Source organism: Euleptes europaea, chromosome 7 (genome assembly GCF_029931775.1).
Source record: "Euleptes europaea isolate rEulEur1 chromosome 7, rEulEur1.hap1, whole genome shotgun sequence".
NCBI lineage: Eukaryota > Metazoa > Chordata > Lepidosauria > Squamata > Sphaerodactylidae > Euleptes > Euleptes europaea.
This window is the reverse complement of record NC_079318.1, coordinates 82,871,984-82,887,215: the sequence shown is the minus strand read 5'-3', so window position 1 is coordinate 82,887,215 and position 15,232 is coordinate 82,871,984.

The window sequence follows — 15,232 nt, the reverse complement described above, 5'->3', positions numbered from 1 at the left end:
CACCACCTGGAGGCTGGCAGCCCTAATCATTAATTTAGTATTGTTTTGCAACCTTGACTGTATCTACTATCCCAACAATCCTGCTGTGTAGGCACTAGCAATCCTACTACAGAGGAACTGAAATTCCTACCATCCAAGCACCCAGTTGCAAGTTTAACATATGAAGCGAGTGGGCTTAGCCAGTCTAGGTCCATCTGTTCTGACTGCCAGATGGTTCTCTCGGTTCTCAGAAAAAAGCTCTTTCCAAGCTCTGGCAATTGAGAGACTTTTCTCTGAAAATGGCCAGATGGCCAGTTCCATTCCTGAACTACACAGCAGAGCCCCCACATCCTGTGGGGACAAATATAAATCTCCAGGCTGCTTTTGTTGATAAAAAATATGAGCCTCTGTGGTGGACCAGTGGTTTCAGGGGTGCAGGTTTAAAAGTCTGGGAGACATCTTAAGGGAGGAAACAACCACAGACTCCACCTTGATTTGGAAGATGGAGACCACTGTAGTGACTACGACAACCTACCAATCTTCAACTCATGCACTCCTTAACGTGTGGGTCAGCGCAGATCGACACTCCAAAGACACCCAGACTTTGAACTGTAGCCTAGTGGAAGGAAAGTGAATGTGGTGGGAACTTCTGCTAACCACAACAGCAGCAAAATCCTGTCCGACCTTCAAAGTTTATGGCTTGTTTTGAACTGCATTTTATTGGCCTATACAGCAGTATCATAATCAGCTCTGGAAAGGGGTCACAGAGGATCTTAGAGGGTTCGTGAGAATCATAATTCTTTTAATATCAGGACGGAGTGAACCATAGGCTTGTCATCCGCTAACTACAGGAGGCTATACACCTAGCTCGGAACAAAGGTTCCGTTTTTCATAGGATTGCCACTATTGAAGAAGCTGATGCGAAATGGGAAGAATTACCGGATACCCATTATATTGGCAACTATGAACTTTGTACTTAAGTGATATACTTTGCATTGCAAAGAGTGGACCTGTCTTGGAAGACTTACAAAGTTACTTCTATGTACTGTGAGCTTTTTGCATTGTTTCTTGCATTGCTTGTAACAACTGTTTGGTTGTAATTCCGCTATTGGATAACTTGTGAATTACATTCACTTTGGTCATAGAAGTGTATGTGTGTGATATTTTGCCAGTAGTGCCACAGTGGTTGTTCAACCTCCAGGTGGGGCCTAGAGATCTCCCAGAATTACACCTGATCTCCAGACTGCAAAGATCAGCTCAGGTAGAGAAAATGAAAGCTTTGGAGGGTGGACTCTATGGCATTGTATCCCACTGAGGTCCCTCCTCTCCTCAAATCCTGCGCTCCCCAGGCCCCACACCCAAATCTCCAGGAATTTCCCAATCTGGAATTGGCAACCCTACCAGAGGGTCAGTTTAGCCTGGGGGGGAGGGGGTTCTGCACCTGAATAGGTGCGAGAGCACCTGGGGCAGCTGTGCCACAGGCACAGAGGCTTTAAAAGGGGATTAGACAGGTTAATGGAAATAGTCATGGCGACTAAAGGGAACCTCCATGTTCAGAGGCAGTCAACCTCTGAATGCCCATGCCAGCGGGCAACATCAGGGGAAGGCTTTGGCCTCTATGCCCTTTTGTTGGACCTCCAGAGGAACTGGTTGGCCATTGTGTGAGACAGGATGCTAGAGGGACCGCTGGGTCTGATCCAGGCAGGGCTCTCTACTTGTGTTCTTATTTGTGTTGGGGACTCATGGCAATTTTGAAAGAACTACAACTGCTTCTAAAATTGCATCAGTGGGCACAGGATGGACCCAAGGTCACTGCCACATTTAGTCTGCCTCTTACTAGGCAACCAGAGCTGGTGATATTAATCCTTTAGACTGAAATCTCCAGGGACTAGGCGTGCAGAAAAGCAATAAGAGGGGTCATCCAAGAGATTCTCTCATAATTAATAGGTAATCTGCCTTGCAGACTGAGCAGTGTAGAGAAGTCCCAGAGGAGACTATCATGAGAAAGATCTATCACAAGAGAAATTATGGACATGAGCCTTGAACAAACGCAATACATTTAGCTCGTATTTCCTGCTTAAAGAAATTAAATTATGGGAGTCGAACGAGGAGCACAGGCATTTTGGAAGAAAGCTTCAGGGTCGGTTTTTCTGCGGGCCTTATTCTGATTCTGGTTGCTTCTACTTTTTCTTGTCAGGTGAGGCTTATTTTGAAAGTCCTGCTGAATGCGGCTAAAGCATTGCCTGTGAGACTTTGCCTTCTCATGGTAGCGGTTTTAAATGGGGCGGCTTCCTGTGCAGAGCGGATATCTGGCATGTAACTGTTTCACACAGGTAGCAGCGGCGGATTCCCACAGACAAGCGAACCCAGCTTGTTTTGATTATGCATGCTGTTTCCAACCGTCAGAGGTCGCCTCGCTCTCCCCCTGCATTTCCCCACATTTTGCTCGTGTTTTCAAATTTGAGATAAAAGAGGTCTCTGAAAATGCGGGCAAAATGCGGAGAAACGCAGGGGGAGAGCGAGGTGACCTCTGACATTGGGAAAGGGCGTGCATAATCAAAATAAAGACCCAAAGTCATCGGAGGGGTGACCATGAGGGAAACAGCCATGCATAACAGGCCTCTGTATATAAGAAATTATTGCTTTTGAGGATAAGGGGGCCTCTTGACATAATTGAAGGCCTCAGTATGTAACCTGGCCCTGGCTATGCCTTGGCCGAATCACGTGTAAATCAGGCCCCAAGACAGTAATTGGGCAGCCTTTTATAACAGAAGAGCCAAACTATGTCAAAATTCAGAACACGAGATCAACAAAGAGCCAGTAGAAGAAGGCTCATTTGCGTCACTGAAAATATATATTACTGAAAATATACACTACATTACTGATCATTACTGATCAAACTTAACATTACTGATCATTGACATGTTAATTAATAATCTGTACAAATTTTACCGCTCAAATGCTGGTTGTTGCAGGTCTTCTATTGGAAAGTGGCACATAAGAAGTATCACAATAAATAATTCATTTACACAGCTGCACCCTGCACAATTGTTTTAGTGCACGGGCATAAATCTGGACATGACCTGTGCTTGGATTATTATTAGAACCTCCAGCATTTCCTTCTCTATCTTGAAGAAGGCCTTGAGTCCCATAAAAATCTTTGCCCGCCATTCCTTTCACAGGCTGGGTATTCTAGCACCCCGCCTATCCCACCAATATACCAAGCCCAGGAAAGACCAAGGCGCTGTTGACCGCTAGTGTAACCAATCAGTCCGGATTAAGGAGTAGGGCTGCCAACCTCCAGGTACTAGCTGGAGATCTCCTGCTATTACAACTGATCTCCAGCAGATAGAGATCAGTTCACCTGGAGAAAATGGCCACTTTGGCAATTGGACTCTATGGCATTGAAGTCCCTCCACCACCCAACCCCACCCTCCTCAGGCTTCGTCCCAAAAATCTCAGAAGGAGTTTGTTGACAGGCACAGGGAACAGAGTCTGTACGTAGCCAGTTTTAAGAGAATTTGTCTGGCTGCTGATTCATTTCTGTATGCAACTCAGCTTGCTGGCTCTTAGCTTTAAAGCCCTCCATAGCCTGAGATCAGAGTATCTGCTTGGTTGGTTGTGATTATGAACCTGGTGGTATCTTCTACAGTGGCCCTGTTCTGTATTCTTCTAACAAGCCCTATTCTATATGCTTCCATCAACTTGTTGACAACCAGAGACAGGGGCTTCTTTGTGGCAGTGCCGCTATTTTGGCAACCTCTCCCCACAGTTAGGGTTGCCAAATGCCTTTAGAAAAATTGTCCTCTTCCCCTAATAGAGGCTTAATAGGATGTTATTTACGAGGTGATGTGATTTTCCTCCATGCCATGAAAAAGCTTCAGCAGTCCGTATATTTAAGGGACATTTTTCTCTAGGCATGTTGGCAACCCTACCCAAAGTGTTTTGCCTGGTGCCGGTTCTATTTAAAGTGTAAGTGCTAGCAAATAAACTCTTATTCATTCCCCCCCCAGTGTTTGTTGATTCCTGTTTTCCTTTCCTGCTTTTTGCTATTTTATACATCTGACATTCTATTGCTTCACTAGCTTTAAAGAAACTGTTCGGTTTTAAATTTTGTTCTGCTGCTTTCTGAATAATATGAGCGAGTTTATTTGCTGCTATCTAATCGCTTAAATGCTTATTCTGTTACATTTTATATCTTGGTGTTTTGATGGCTATACATTTTCATATTGCGAGCTGTGGAAGAGCAGATTAAAATGCTTTGAAATTAAATAAATAGCAGCATTCCTGTTGCGCTGTGCCTTGGAGACGCCAGGTATTTTGTGAATAGCGATGCCAAACTTCTTAATAAACTTCTTAATTTAGGAAATACTTGTAAATAGCCTGGGTGGCTGTGGCTGCTTAGAATTGCCTCCAGGAGACCAGGCAAGAAGGTTCCTTAAAGACAAACGAGTGTCAGATTGTGACTTGAATAAAGGAGCGAAGATGACAAGACCAAAAATCGTAATGGAAACGGCCCCCTTCTACCCTTTTGGCAAAACATGAGCTTACAAGAGGACCTAGGGCTTTCTTCAGCCTATTTAATTTACTCTGAATCACAACATTAATGAGGGAAGCAAACATTGCTCGGTATCCTTTACGAGATGGGTTCACCAGAACATGACTCAATATTCCTAATACTGTGTATCTGTTTTGTTCGTGGCACTGCCTAATCCAATTAAGTCTGCAACAGTCTGTATTGCATTTTAAGATGCTATAAACCTGCAGCCTTTCTCTATCCCCCTCCCCCTCTTATGTGTACATTGAACATACGGGCTAAGAGTTCTGGAGAACTCAAAAACATGTGCTCTGTTTTCATTGATCCTAAGAAAGAAAGAAAAGTTTTTTACAAAATTTATCTATGGATAGGGTTGCTAACCTCCAGGTTCTAGCTGGAAATCTCTTGCTATTACAACTGATCTCCAGCAGATAGAGATCAGTTCACCTGGAGAAAACGGCCGCTTTGGCAATTGGACTCTATGGCATTGAAGTCCCTCCCCTCCCCAAACCCTGGCCCTCTCAGGCTCAGCCTAAAAAATCTCCAGGTATTTCCCAAGCCGGAGGTTGGGTTGGGAAATAAATGGAGATTTTGGGGTTGGAGGCTGAGGAGTAGGGTTGCCAGGTCCCTCTTTGCAACTAGTGGGAGGTTTTTGCTGCGGACCCTGAGGAAGGGGGTTGGGGAGGGGAGGGACTTCAACACCATAGAGTCCAATTGCCAAAGGTGGCCATTTTCTCCAGGTGATCTGATCTCTATCGGCTGGAGATCAGTTGTAATAGCGTGAGATCTCCAGATATTACCTGGAAGTTGGCAACCCTACTGAGGAGGGCGGAGTTCACCTTTCAAAGCGACCATTTTCTTCAGGGGAATTGATCTCTGCTGCCAGGAGATCAATTGTAATTAAGGTTGCCAAGTGCCCGGTGGCAGCTGGTAAAACCCCGCCGATCCACCAGGTTGCCTGCCAGCCAGCTGATGGCTGGCGAGCACTGCGCGCACATGTACACATGTGTCACTTTTGGGTAAACCCGAAAGTCATTGGTCATTTTGGGTAAACCCAAAAGTGACGCGGACACTCTGGCAATCTTGGATAAGATTTGGCTGAGATCACTAGAGCAACCGCGTCACGCCAGGTGCGCGTGCGCATCCGCGCCATAGCCACGGCCCCTGGAAAGCTCCCGCCGGTGGAGCTACGGGGCCTGGCAAGCCTAATTGTAATAGCAGGAGATCTCCAGCCACTAGCTGGGGTTTGGCAACAGTAGACCAACATGATTCCTACTATGGGGAGGCGGTACATCTGGATGCTGTATAGGACATCTATTTTCAAAGCTGATGTCACCTTTATTTGATTTATGCATATTTTTCAATGTGTATCCTGGGCAATCAGTTCTACAAATCTCCCCTATGAAGCAGCCAACTGGAGGCGGAGCTCCCTGGAGGTTTACAAACACTGCAGTCCTAAGCATAGTTATATCCTCTTAAGTCCCCAGATGTCCACATGCTGGAAGGGTGTAACTCTGCTTAGAATGCTACAGAAAGTGATGGACGATCTAATTGTCCACACTCAACTGCCAACCAGCCTAACCAATTAGCACCAAATTGCTCCCTGCAATGGAAAGTAACTTGGTTATTCTAATTGCCTGTATTTCCCCCCTTCTCTTTTAATTATTTGATGTTGAGTTTAATTTCCTCTTTTCCTCCCTCTGACAGGCATGGAAAATTATGCCCTTATCTTTGCAATCTCCAGGGATGGCTCTTCTCAGCTGCTGCTGTGTGTGTGGTTTTCCTCTTCTGTACAAACACCATTCAGACAGCTCCCTTCTACCTCCTTAAAAAAAAAAAAAAGAACAGTTTGTGACTCGATCCCCCCGCCCCATCTCTTTGGGAGAAACCAATAATTAAATCTGCTGGCTTAGAGCCAAACTAGATGTCAGTCAGTCAAGTCAGCCTGACTAAAGCTCAGGCTGAAAACTAATTTCCCAAGTAGGGTTGCCAGGTCCCTCTTTGCCACTGACAGGAGGTTTTTTGGGTGGAGTCTGAGGAGGGCAGGGTTTGGGGAGGGGAGGGACTTCAATGCCATAGAGACCACTTGCCAAAGCAGCCATTTTCTCCAGGTGAACTGATCTCTGTCAGCAGGAGATCAGTTGTAATAGCAGGAGATCTCCAGCCACTACCTGGAGGCTAATATAAACCACAGCACCTTTGCTCAAAGTATATCAAATATTTGCTGATGTTCTAGATATCCCAAAATAATAATGATACAGTTGAAAAATAGCGAGTAGATATACAAACATAAATCACCTTAATCCATTCAGACAACCAAGGTAAGTAATATACATAAAAATGCTAATCTTTTTCTTGTTTCTTTCAGGAATACAATGCCCGGTTGCTCCACCAGTAGCACGGTATACAATGTCCATGAAATTATAAAGTCCAGCAGGAACAAAAAAAGGTTACTTCACCAGTCAACACGGTGTACACACCAGCCATGTATGTGTTCAAAAGTCCAACAGGAAAGAAAACAAAACGACACTTCCGGATTTGTGCACGTTTCACAATAAAGTTGCTTCATCAGTTGTTCTTTATATTATTCCATGCAAATTGCTTAGAAAATTCATGAGGGTACATAGACCTCTGTAAGAAATATGGAACATTCTAACCATTCAAATCATACATTCTATATAAATTACACAATCTTAAAAATGTGTTCAGGCTTACCCTTCAATGACCAGCAGACCCCCAGGGTTCCTCTATCTCTCTGATGGCTGGCATAGACTACCAAAATCTCATAGTTTAAATTCATTAGACCCATGATACCCCAGTTGGAATTCATTACAGATAGACAATCTCTTAAAGGAAAATAATCTCTTAACGGAAGCATGCTAGATCGAATTAGTTATTAAGACCTGCAGGGGACATCATTTTAAAGAGATACACGAATCTCATTTCCTGTCTACGCAATAATTTGATAACATCCTCTCGATGGTAGGGACGTGGTTTATATTGCCATAAGGCAAAAAATAATAAATCAGTGTCAGAGTGTCCTTTTTGCAGGTAATGGCTAGTGAGAGGCGCGTCCATTGTCTTTGAGCGTATCCTCGCTCTATGTTAGCCTATGCAAAGTTTTAATTGTCTAGACGTTGAGCCAACGTACATTAAAAAACATGGACAAACTGCATCAATTTACAAATTGTTTATCTAATAATGTCGTTTACGCCATTCTTTGTCCATGTTTTTTAATGATGATGGACGCGCCCCTCACTAGCCATTACCTGCAAAAAGGACACTCAGACACTGATTTATTATTTTTTGCCTTATGGCAATATAAACCACGTCCCTATCATCGAGAGGATGTTATCAAATTATTGCGTAGACAGGAAATTAGATTCGTGTATCTCTTTAAAATGATGTCCCCTGCAGGACTTAATAACGAATTTGATCTAGCATGCTTCTGTTTTATTTTCCTTTAAGAGATTGTCTATCTGTAATGAATTCCAACTGGGGTATCATGGGTCTAATGAATTTAAACTATGAGATTTTGGTAGTCTATGCCAGCCATCAGAGAGATAGAGGAACCCTGGGGGTCTGCTGGTCATTGAAGGGTAAGCCTGAACACATTTTTAAGATTGTGTAATTTATATAGAATGTATGATTTGAATGGTTAGAATGTTCCATATTTCTTACAGAGGTCTATGTACCCTCATGAATTTTCTAAGCAATTTGCATGGAATAATATAAAGAACAACTGATGAAGCAACTTTATTGCGAAACGTGCACAAATCCAGAAATGTCATTTTGTTTTCGTTCCTGTTGGACTTTTGAACACATACATGGCTGTTGTGTACACCGTGTTGACTGGTGAAGTAACCTTTTTTCGTTCCTGCTGGACTTTATAATTTCATGGACATTGTATACCGTGCTACTGATGGAGCAACCGGGCATTGTATTCCTGAAAGAAACAAGAAAAAGATTAGCATTTTTATGTATATTACTTACCTTGGTTGTCTGAATGGATTAAGACGATTTATGTTTGTATATCTACTCGCTATTTTCCAGCTGTATCATTATTATTTTGGGATATCTAGAACATCAGGAAATATTTGATATACTTTGAGCAAAGGTGCTGTGGTTTATATTAACTAGTGTTTGTTCAGCATACGTATCAATTCTTTAGATATAACTACCTGGAGGCTGGCAACCCTATTCCCAAGTGCCCCGGGGTGGGCATGGGCAACCCCCCTCATGGGACAAATAACCACCCTGTGTTTCAGTCCCTCCCAATCCAAATTGGGCCCCTGCAGTACTTGAGAAATTAGTTCCCAGTCTGACTAACTTGAATGAAAGTTGGGTCAGAGGAAATTGGGGGGGCGGGGGCGGGGACAGTTTGGTTCTTAAAGGTAAAGGTAGCCCCCTGAACAAGCACCGGGGGACGCATGGAGTGACATCACATCCCCACGTTTACTAGGCAGACTATGTTTACGGGGATTGCCATTGCCTTCCCCAGTCATCTAAACTTTACCCTTTGCAAGCTGGGTACTCATTTTACCGACCTTGTAAGGATGGAAGGCTGAGTCAACTTTGAGCCGGCAACCTGAACCTGAACCCAATTTCGGTCACAATCGAACTCAGGTTGTGAGCAGAGCTTTTTACTGCAGTACTGAGTTTGGCTCCTAGAGGGCTTTAAAAGCTGTTTTGTCCAACTGACAGAGGAGCCATGAAGGCTAAATACAACCTCCACATGTGACGACAGAATGGTTCTGAATGGCCGTAGATGGGGCGTAGAAGCAGCAGTGGAAGGCTCTTCGCTTCTACCAGCTTTCCCAACAGCATCTGTAGGAGGATGTTGGACAACATGAATCTTAATCTGATCTAACAAGGCTTAGAGTTCTTACACAGCGTCCTCATAGAAACATTTGTCCCACCAACAGAGATCCTTTGATAGTTTCAAAAGGTACCCATGTTGGTTTGGACCCATGAAGCCACCTTATACTGAGTCAGACCATCGGTCCATCAAAGTCAGCATTGGCTATTCAGGCTGGCAGGGACTCTCCAGTATCTCAGGCAGAGGTGTTTCACATCACCTACTACCTGATCCTTTCAACTGGAGATGCCAGGGATTGAACCTGGGACCTTCTGCATGCACAGCAGAGGCTCTACCACGGAGCCACAGCCCCTCCCCAGCTTGATTCGAGTCCAGTAGCTCCTTAAAGACCAACAAGAATTTTGGGGCATAAGCATTTGAAGTCAAAGTTCCCTTGTCAGATACGTATCTCAAAAGTGTATACCTTAACATTCTTGCTGGTCTCTAAGGTGCTACTGGACCGGAATCAACCTTTCACAGGAAGTGCCAGAGACTGAACCTGCAACCTTCTGTCTGTAAATAAATATTTTCCCATTGAGCTATGCAAACCTTTCCCTGTGGTGGGATGAACATTATGGTCGTTGCTGGGTCCCACACTTTCCTGTTGGGAGTCTATGCAGCAGCAGTCTCCAAGCTCAAATCAGGAAGTACTCGAATCCCCGCCCCTTGAAATGCTGCTTCATAATTGGCTGCAGTTAAAGAAAAGTTCCCTCCCCACAAACCCAATTGCCACATAAAAAAGCATTTTAAGAACAAAAAACAAAAAACAGACCAATCTGAAAAGAAGGAGAGAAATCCAAGCCTCGGTTTTAAAAAGCCTTTCTTTTGCTCAGAAAGAGCTCCCAAGAAGCAGGAAGCATTTGAATCCCTGCCTCTGGGCCTGCTGCTTTGTAATTGGCTGTGAGTGAAACTAAGCTTGCATGTCCCACACTTTGCCTTATGCACAGAGATTTCACCTGGGCTGAGCTCAGGGGAGAGGGAAGAACTGAGTTAACAGAGGAACGGGAAGGTCCGAGATTTGTGAGGTCTGGCAGCGAGGTAATCTCTTATGGAGGGAAAACTCATGCATAACTCTAGGGAACAACCGAGACAGACAGGGGGAGAACATGCGTGAAAGTACCCATGCATAAACTAGTCTGTTTCCCTTGTCCTGTCTCTCTTGCCACTATTCGTCTTAACTTGGTTGTTTCTTCATCTGATTGCAAATACATATTCACGTTGTAGCTTGCACTAGCAGGACTTTTATTCAATGCCTTTTCTATTTTTCCTTCAGCGTTGGTCTCAGCATGGTATGAAAGGGGCCCATGAAAGGTACCCTGGCACACAAAAGAGACCTGCGTGTAACACTGCACATCGCTTTCATTACACCTTGCTGAAGGCCTATAGCTGCTGCTTTTCCTGCAGGGCTATAAAAAGCCCAGAAAGTGTTTGTTCCTTATGTTTATGATACCCTAAAAATACATAGGCGTCCTACAACCTGTTAGCAACGTACGTCAGCAACTGCAGTGTGTGGCATAGTAGGCTGCGCACCACAAGACATCTTAATGTCCATGTACATGGACATCTTAACGTCCATGTGCATGCACACTACAAAAGGGAGCCACTCGCTGCTGAGAGATTTAACCCATTTAACCTGCTTTGTCTGCATACGTAAGCTGCCGATGAGCAGTTTGTTTTTCACCAAGGCTGCTTCCCTGGAGGGAACAGAGCATGCTCTAGTCATTTTGGGAGCATCTGCACAATGCTGGTCTTTTTCCAATCATGATTCATGGGCTTCCTGGGGATTTCCTCTTTGAAACGGTCCAAAAGAAAAGCTTCTTTGATCTGGCTCAGGGGTGTTAAGCCTTTAGGGAGGGAAAGGATCCGTGCTGCAGGCAGCGGTGGTCATAAGAACGGTGTTTATTGGAACACAACAGCCAACTAACTAAACAGGTAGGATTGCCAGTTCCCTCTTCGTAACCGGCGGGAGGTTTTTGGGGTGAAGCCTGAGGAGGGTGGGGGTTGGGGAGGGGAGGGACTTCAATGCCATAGAATCCAATGGCCAAAGCGGCCATTTTCTCCAGGTGAACTGATCTCTATCGGCTGGAGATCAGTTGTAATAGTAGGAGATCTCCAGCTAGTACCTGGTGGTTGGCAACCCTATAAACAGGCCACAACTAGGCCTCAGTCACTCTAAATTCCTCCTCCAGTTATGGTCACAAGACCTGCGCCTCTCTGTTCTACAGGGCCTCTGGGAGTTGGCCTTGAAGCAACAGCACCAAGATGCCACAAGCAAAGGAAACGCAATGTAGCTGTGAGTGGAATGTCCATCCAGATGCTCCACCTGCAGCCAGTACGTGAAGATAGATGTCCACCTTCAAAATGGTAGAGCCAAGCTCTGCATTTCCTCTACTCCTTTTGAGCCCTTTAATGGTGAAGTAGCAGGCTTTTAGAAAACCAACAGGCCTTTAACAATAAAAATAAATAAATAAGAAAGCATTACTAAACTCCAAAATCAGAGGGCCTCTGGAGAAATATATTTAGAAGTTAGAAACAGACAGTGGGTGAAAACGCACGGTCGCTTGAGCCTCCTTTCTTCCCTGTTCCAGCCAGGATTCAGCCAGGATCGAACGCACGAACGTTCAAAGAACGTTCTTCGAACGTTCGTGCTTTCGATCCTGGCTGAATCCTGGCTGGAACAGGGAAGAACGTTCGTGCGTTCGATCCTGGCTGAATTCTGGCTGGAACAGGGAAGAAAGGAGGCTCAAGCGACCGTGCGTTTTCGCCCAAAAAAATCTCTTGCCCACCTTTGTTCGGGGCCGAGCTTTTCTTTTTATTACTCTCAAGAGTAAAAAGCTGGGGCTAGCAATTGCTAAATAAATCTTGTTTTTACCAAGAAAAGTGGTCCGAGGTTTTGGTGTCTTAAATTCTAAAATCCAGCTACTGAGTTTGCCGTAACAATGAGCTTTTTCTGTTTCAGTGCTGAGCCATGGCTAAGCTTGCCTGGCATACCCTGGCAACCATCAGACATGTTGTGAGGTGGGGACATGTGACATTGGTCACTACGTCACTTCCAGGTACAACCCAGTAGCGATGGTGGGTAGCTCTAGGAATTGCTAAAACCGTAAAGTTTCTGGCAAGTCCTACAGATGAAGAAGAGTTGGTTTTTATATGCCGACTTTCTCTACCACTTAAGGAAGAATCAAACTGACTTACAATCACCTTCCCCTCCCCACAACAGACACCCTGTGAGGGAGGTGAGGCTGAGAGAGCTCTATCAGAGCTGTGACTTGCCCCAGGCCACCCAGCTGGCTTCATATGTAGGAGTGGGGAAACCAATCCAGTTCACCAGATTAGCCTCTGCCGCTCATGTGGAGGAGTGGGGAATCAAACCCGGTTCTCCAGATCAGAGTCCATTGCTCCAAACCACCGCTCTTAACCACTACACCACGCTGGCTCCCATCGTCATTTCTGGGTTGTACCTGGAGGTGACATACCAACACAGAGGCCAGCAGCATTTTTTTCTCCCACTGGAAGTGGCAGACAAAGACAATTGACTATAGCTGGAGGGCTGGCAAGCCAAGCCGTGGCACAGCTTTGCACCATGGATCAGTTGTGAAGGGGGAAAGAAAGGGTTGCTGGACAACATGGAGCCCAATGTGATTGTCCTTGAGTCATGGCTTGTGTGCGCTAACGTGACAAAGCAAAGTGGAAGGGGGACAGCATCCACAGCAAGTGGTACAGGCCACACAGACCCCATTCCTGCCGACTTCCAAGCTGCTGGCTGCTGTTTCTATTGCAGCGGCTCCTTTTCCCATCCATTTGTGGAAGCAGCCCAGAATTTATTGCACTCTGCATGAGGAGGGAAGGGGGCAGAAGCAAAGTCCACATATGACCCTGGTAGCAATTCAGGTTCATGCACAATGACAGCTGAATGTTGGTTTAACACGGCATCTGAATACAACCTAAGGGAGGTTTTTTTAAAAATACGATCACACTGCTCTGCTACTGTGGAAAAGAACAGCTCAAACGGGAAGAAGAAAGCTGTACAGAGTGCAAACGAGAGATGCTGCCCAAGTTTATTGGTGGTTCATTCCTTGGTTGGAATGCAAATTCGTCCAGTTTAAATTATGCTCACCTGTGTTATAAATCAAGCACCGGATGGTAAATGAGGAACACTTCTCACATTACAAAGTCCTTATGTCAGTGAGACAGGTGCTGTTCGGAACGTAATTCCCAGGCACACAGGGCCCTGATTCACATTAATGCGTGGGGAGAAGAGGCTTAAGCGTTTCCCCAGCACCATTGTCCATACCTTAAATCACCATCTGCCCCACTGGGGAACATTTCATGTAATGATTGCTACACATAATGTTCCCTTCTCCTCACATTCTATGGGCCTGATCCTGCACATGCCTGAGACTATTGTTCCAAACAGCACATCTGATTTAAAGTGCTGGTAACTATGAAGGAAACGCATGGAGAGCCAGTGTGGTATAGTAGTTAAGAGCAGTGGACTCTAATCTGGAGAACCGGGTTTGATTCCCTGCTCCTCCACATGAGCAGCAGACTCTAATCTGGTGAACCTGGTTGGTTTCCCCATTCCTACACATGAAACCTGCTGGGTGACTTTGGGCTAGTCACAGCTCTCTCAGATCTAGGGTTGCCAACCTCCAGGTACTAGCTGGAGATCTCCTGCTATTACAACTGATCTCTAGCCGACAGAGATCAGTTCACCTGGAGAAAATGGCTGCTTTGGCAATTGGACTCTATGGTATTGAAGTCCCTCCCCTCCCCAAACCCCACCCTCCTCAGGCTCCGCCCCCAAAATCTCCAGGTATTACCCACCCTGGAGCTGGCAACCCTACTCAGATCTCCCTCAGCCCCACCTACCTCACAAGGTTCCTGTTATGCGGGGAAGGGAAGGCAATTGTAAACCAGTTTGAGACTCCTTAAAGACAGAGAGAATTGGGGTATAAAAACCAACTCTTCGTCTTCTTCTTCTCTTCTTTGTAACATGCAAATTGTCCCTGAGAGTCTGTGCCAGCAAGGTCAGAGTTCAGCAGTCCAGCTGCAGGGCTGCTTACAGCCAACATGGGTCCCCAGACAAAGATTCCATTAACTCCCCCCCACCCCTGATCCAAACCAAATGTCATAAAAACAAATCACTTGGCTTGCTGTAAATCTTTTTTTTTTTTTTTTTTTTTGCCATCAAGTCACAGCAGACTTATGGCGACCCCCATACTAGTCACCGAAAAAGAATGATTCCTATTGCTATTGCTTCATCAATAGGTGTTGCTGCAACACTTTTGGCAGTTGAAAGAACTAATTCAATATTCAAACTACTGTTAAATATTGCAAGTGCAGCAGTCGGGGCAGGCCGTTAGTATCTATAGAAGCCATCCTAGTTGTATAAAAGAAACAGGAGCATTTTTTTCTTTCTAGCTACGGTAAGCAATTCCTGCCAAAAATGCCCTTCTCATCTTCTCAGTTTGCCAAGCCTGTGCCTCTCAATATTTCTCTCTATAGCCATGTGTTTAATTTTCTAATTTTATATTTGTACACACTTAACGTCTACCAATATAGGATAAACTTCTCACATCTGATGAAGTGGGTTCTATTTCACAAAACATAGTATTACAATATATCTGTACTAAATAAATCAGTAGGAAATCTCTTTCAGTTTACTGTGTACCTTCCCCCCCCCCCCCCCGTCAAGTCACAACTGGCTTATGGCGACCCTGTAGGGTTTTCAAGGCAAGAGAGGTTCAGAGGTAAGGGCCGTGGCTCAATGGTAGAGCATCTCCTTGGCAAGCAGAAGGTCCCAGGTTCAGTCCCCGGCATCTCCAGTTAAGGGGACTGAGCAAGTAGGTGATGCG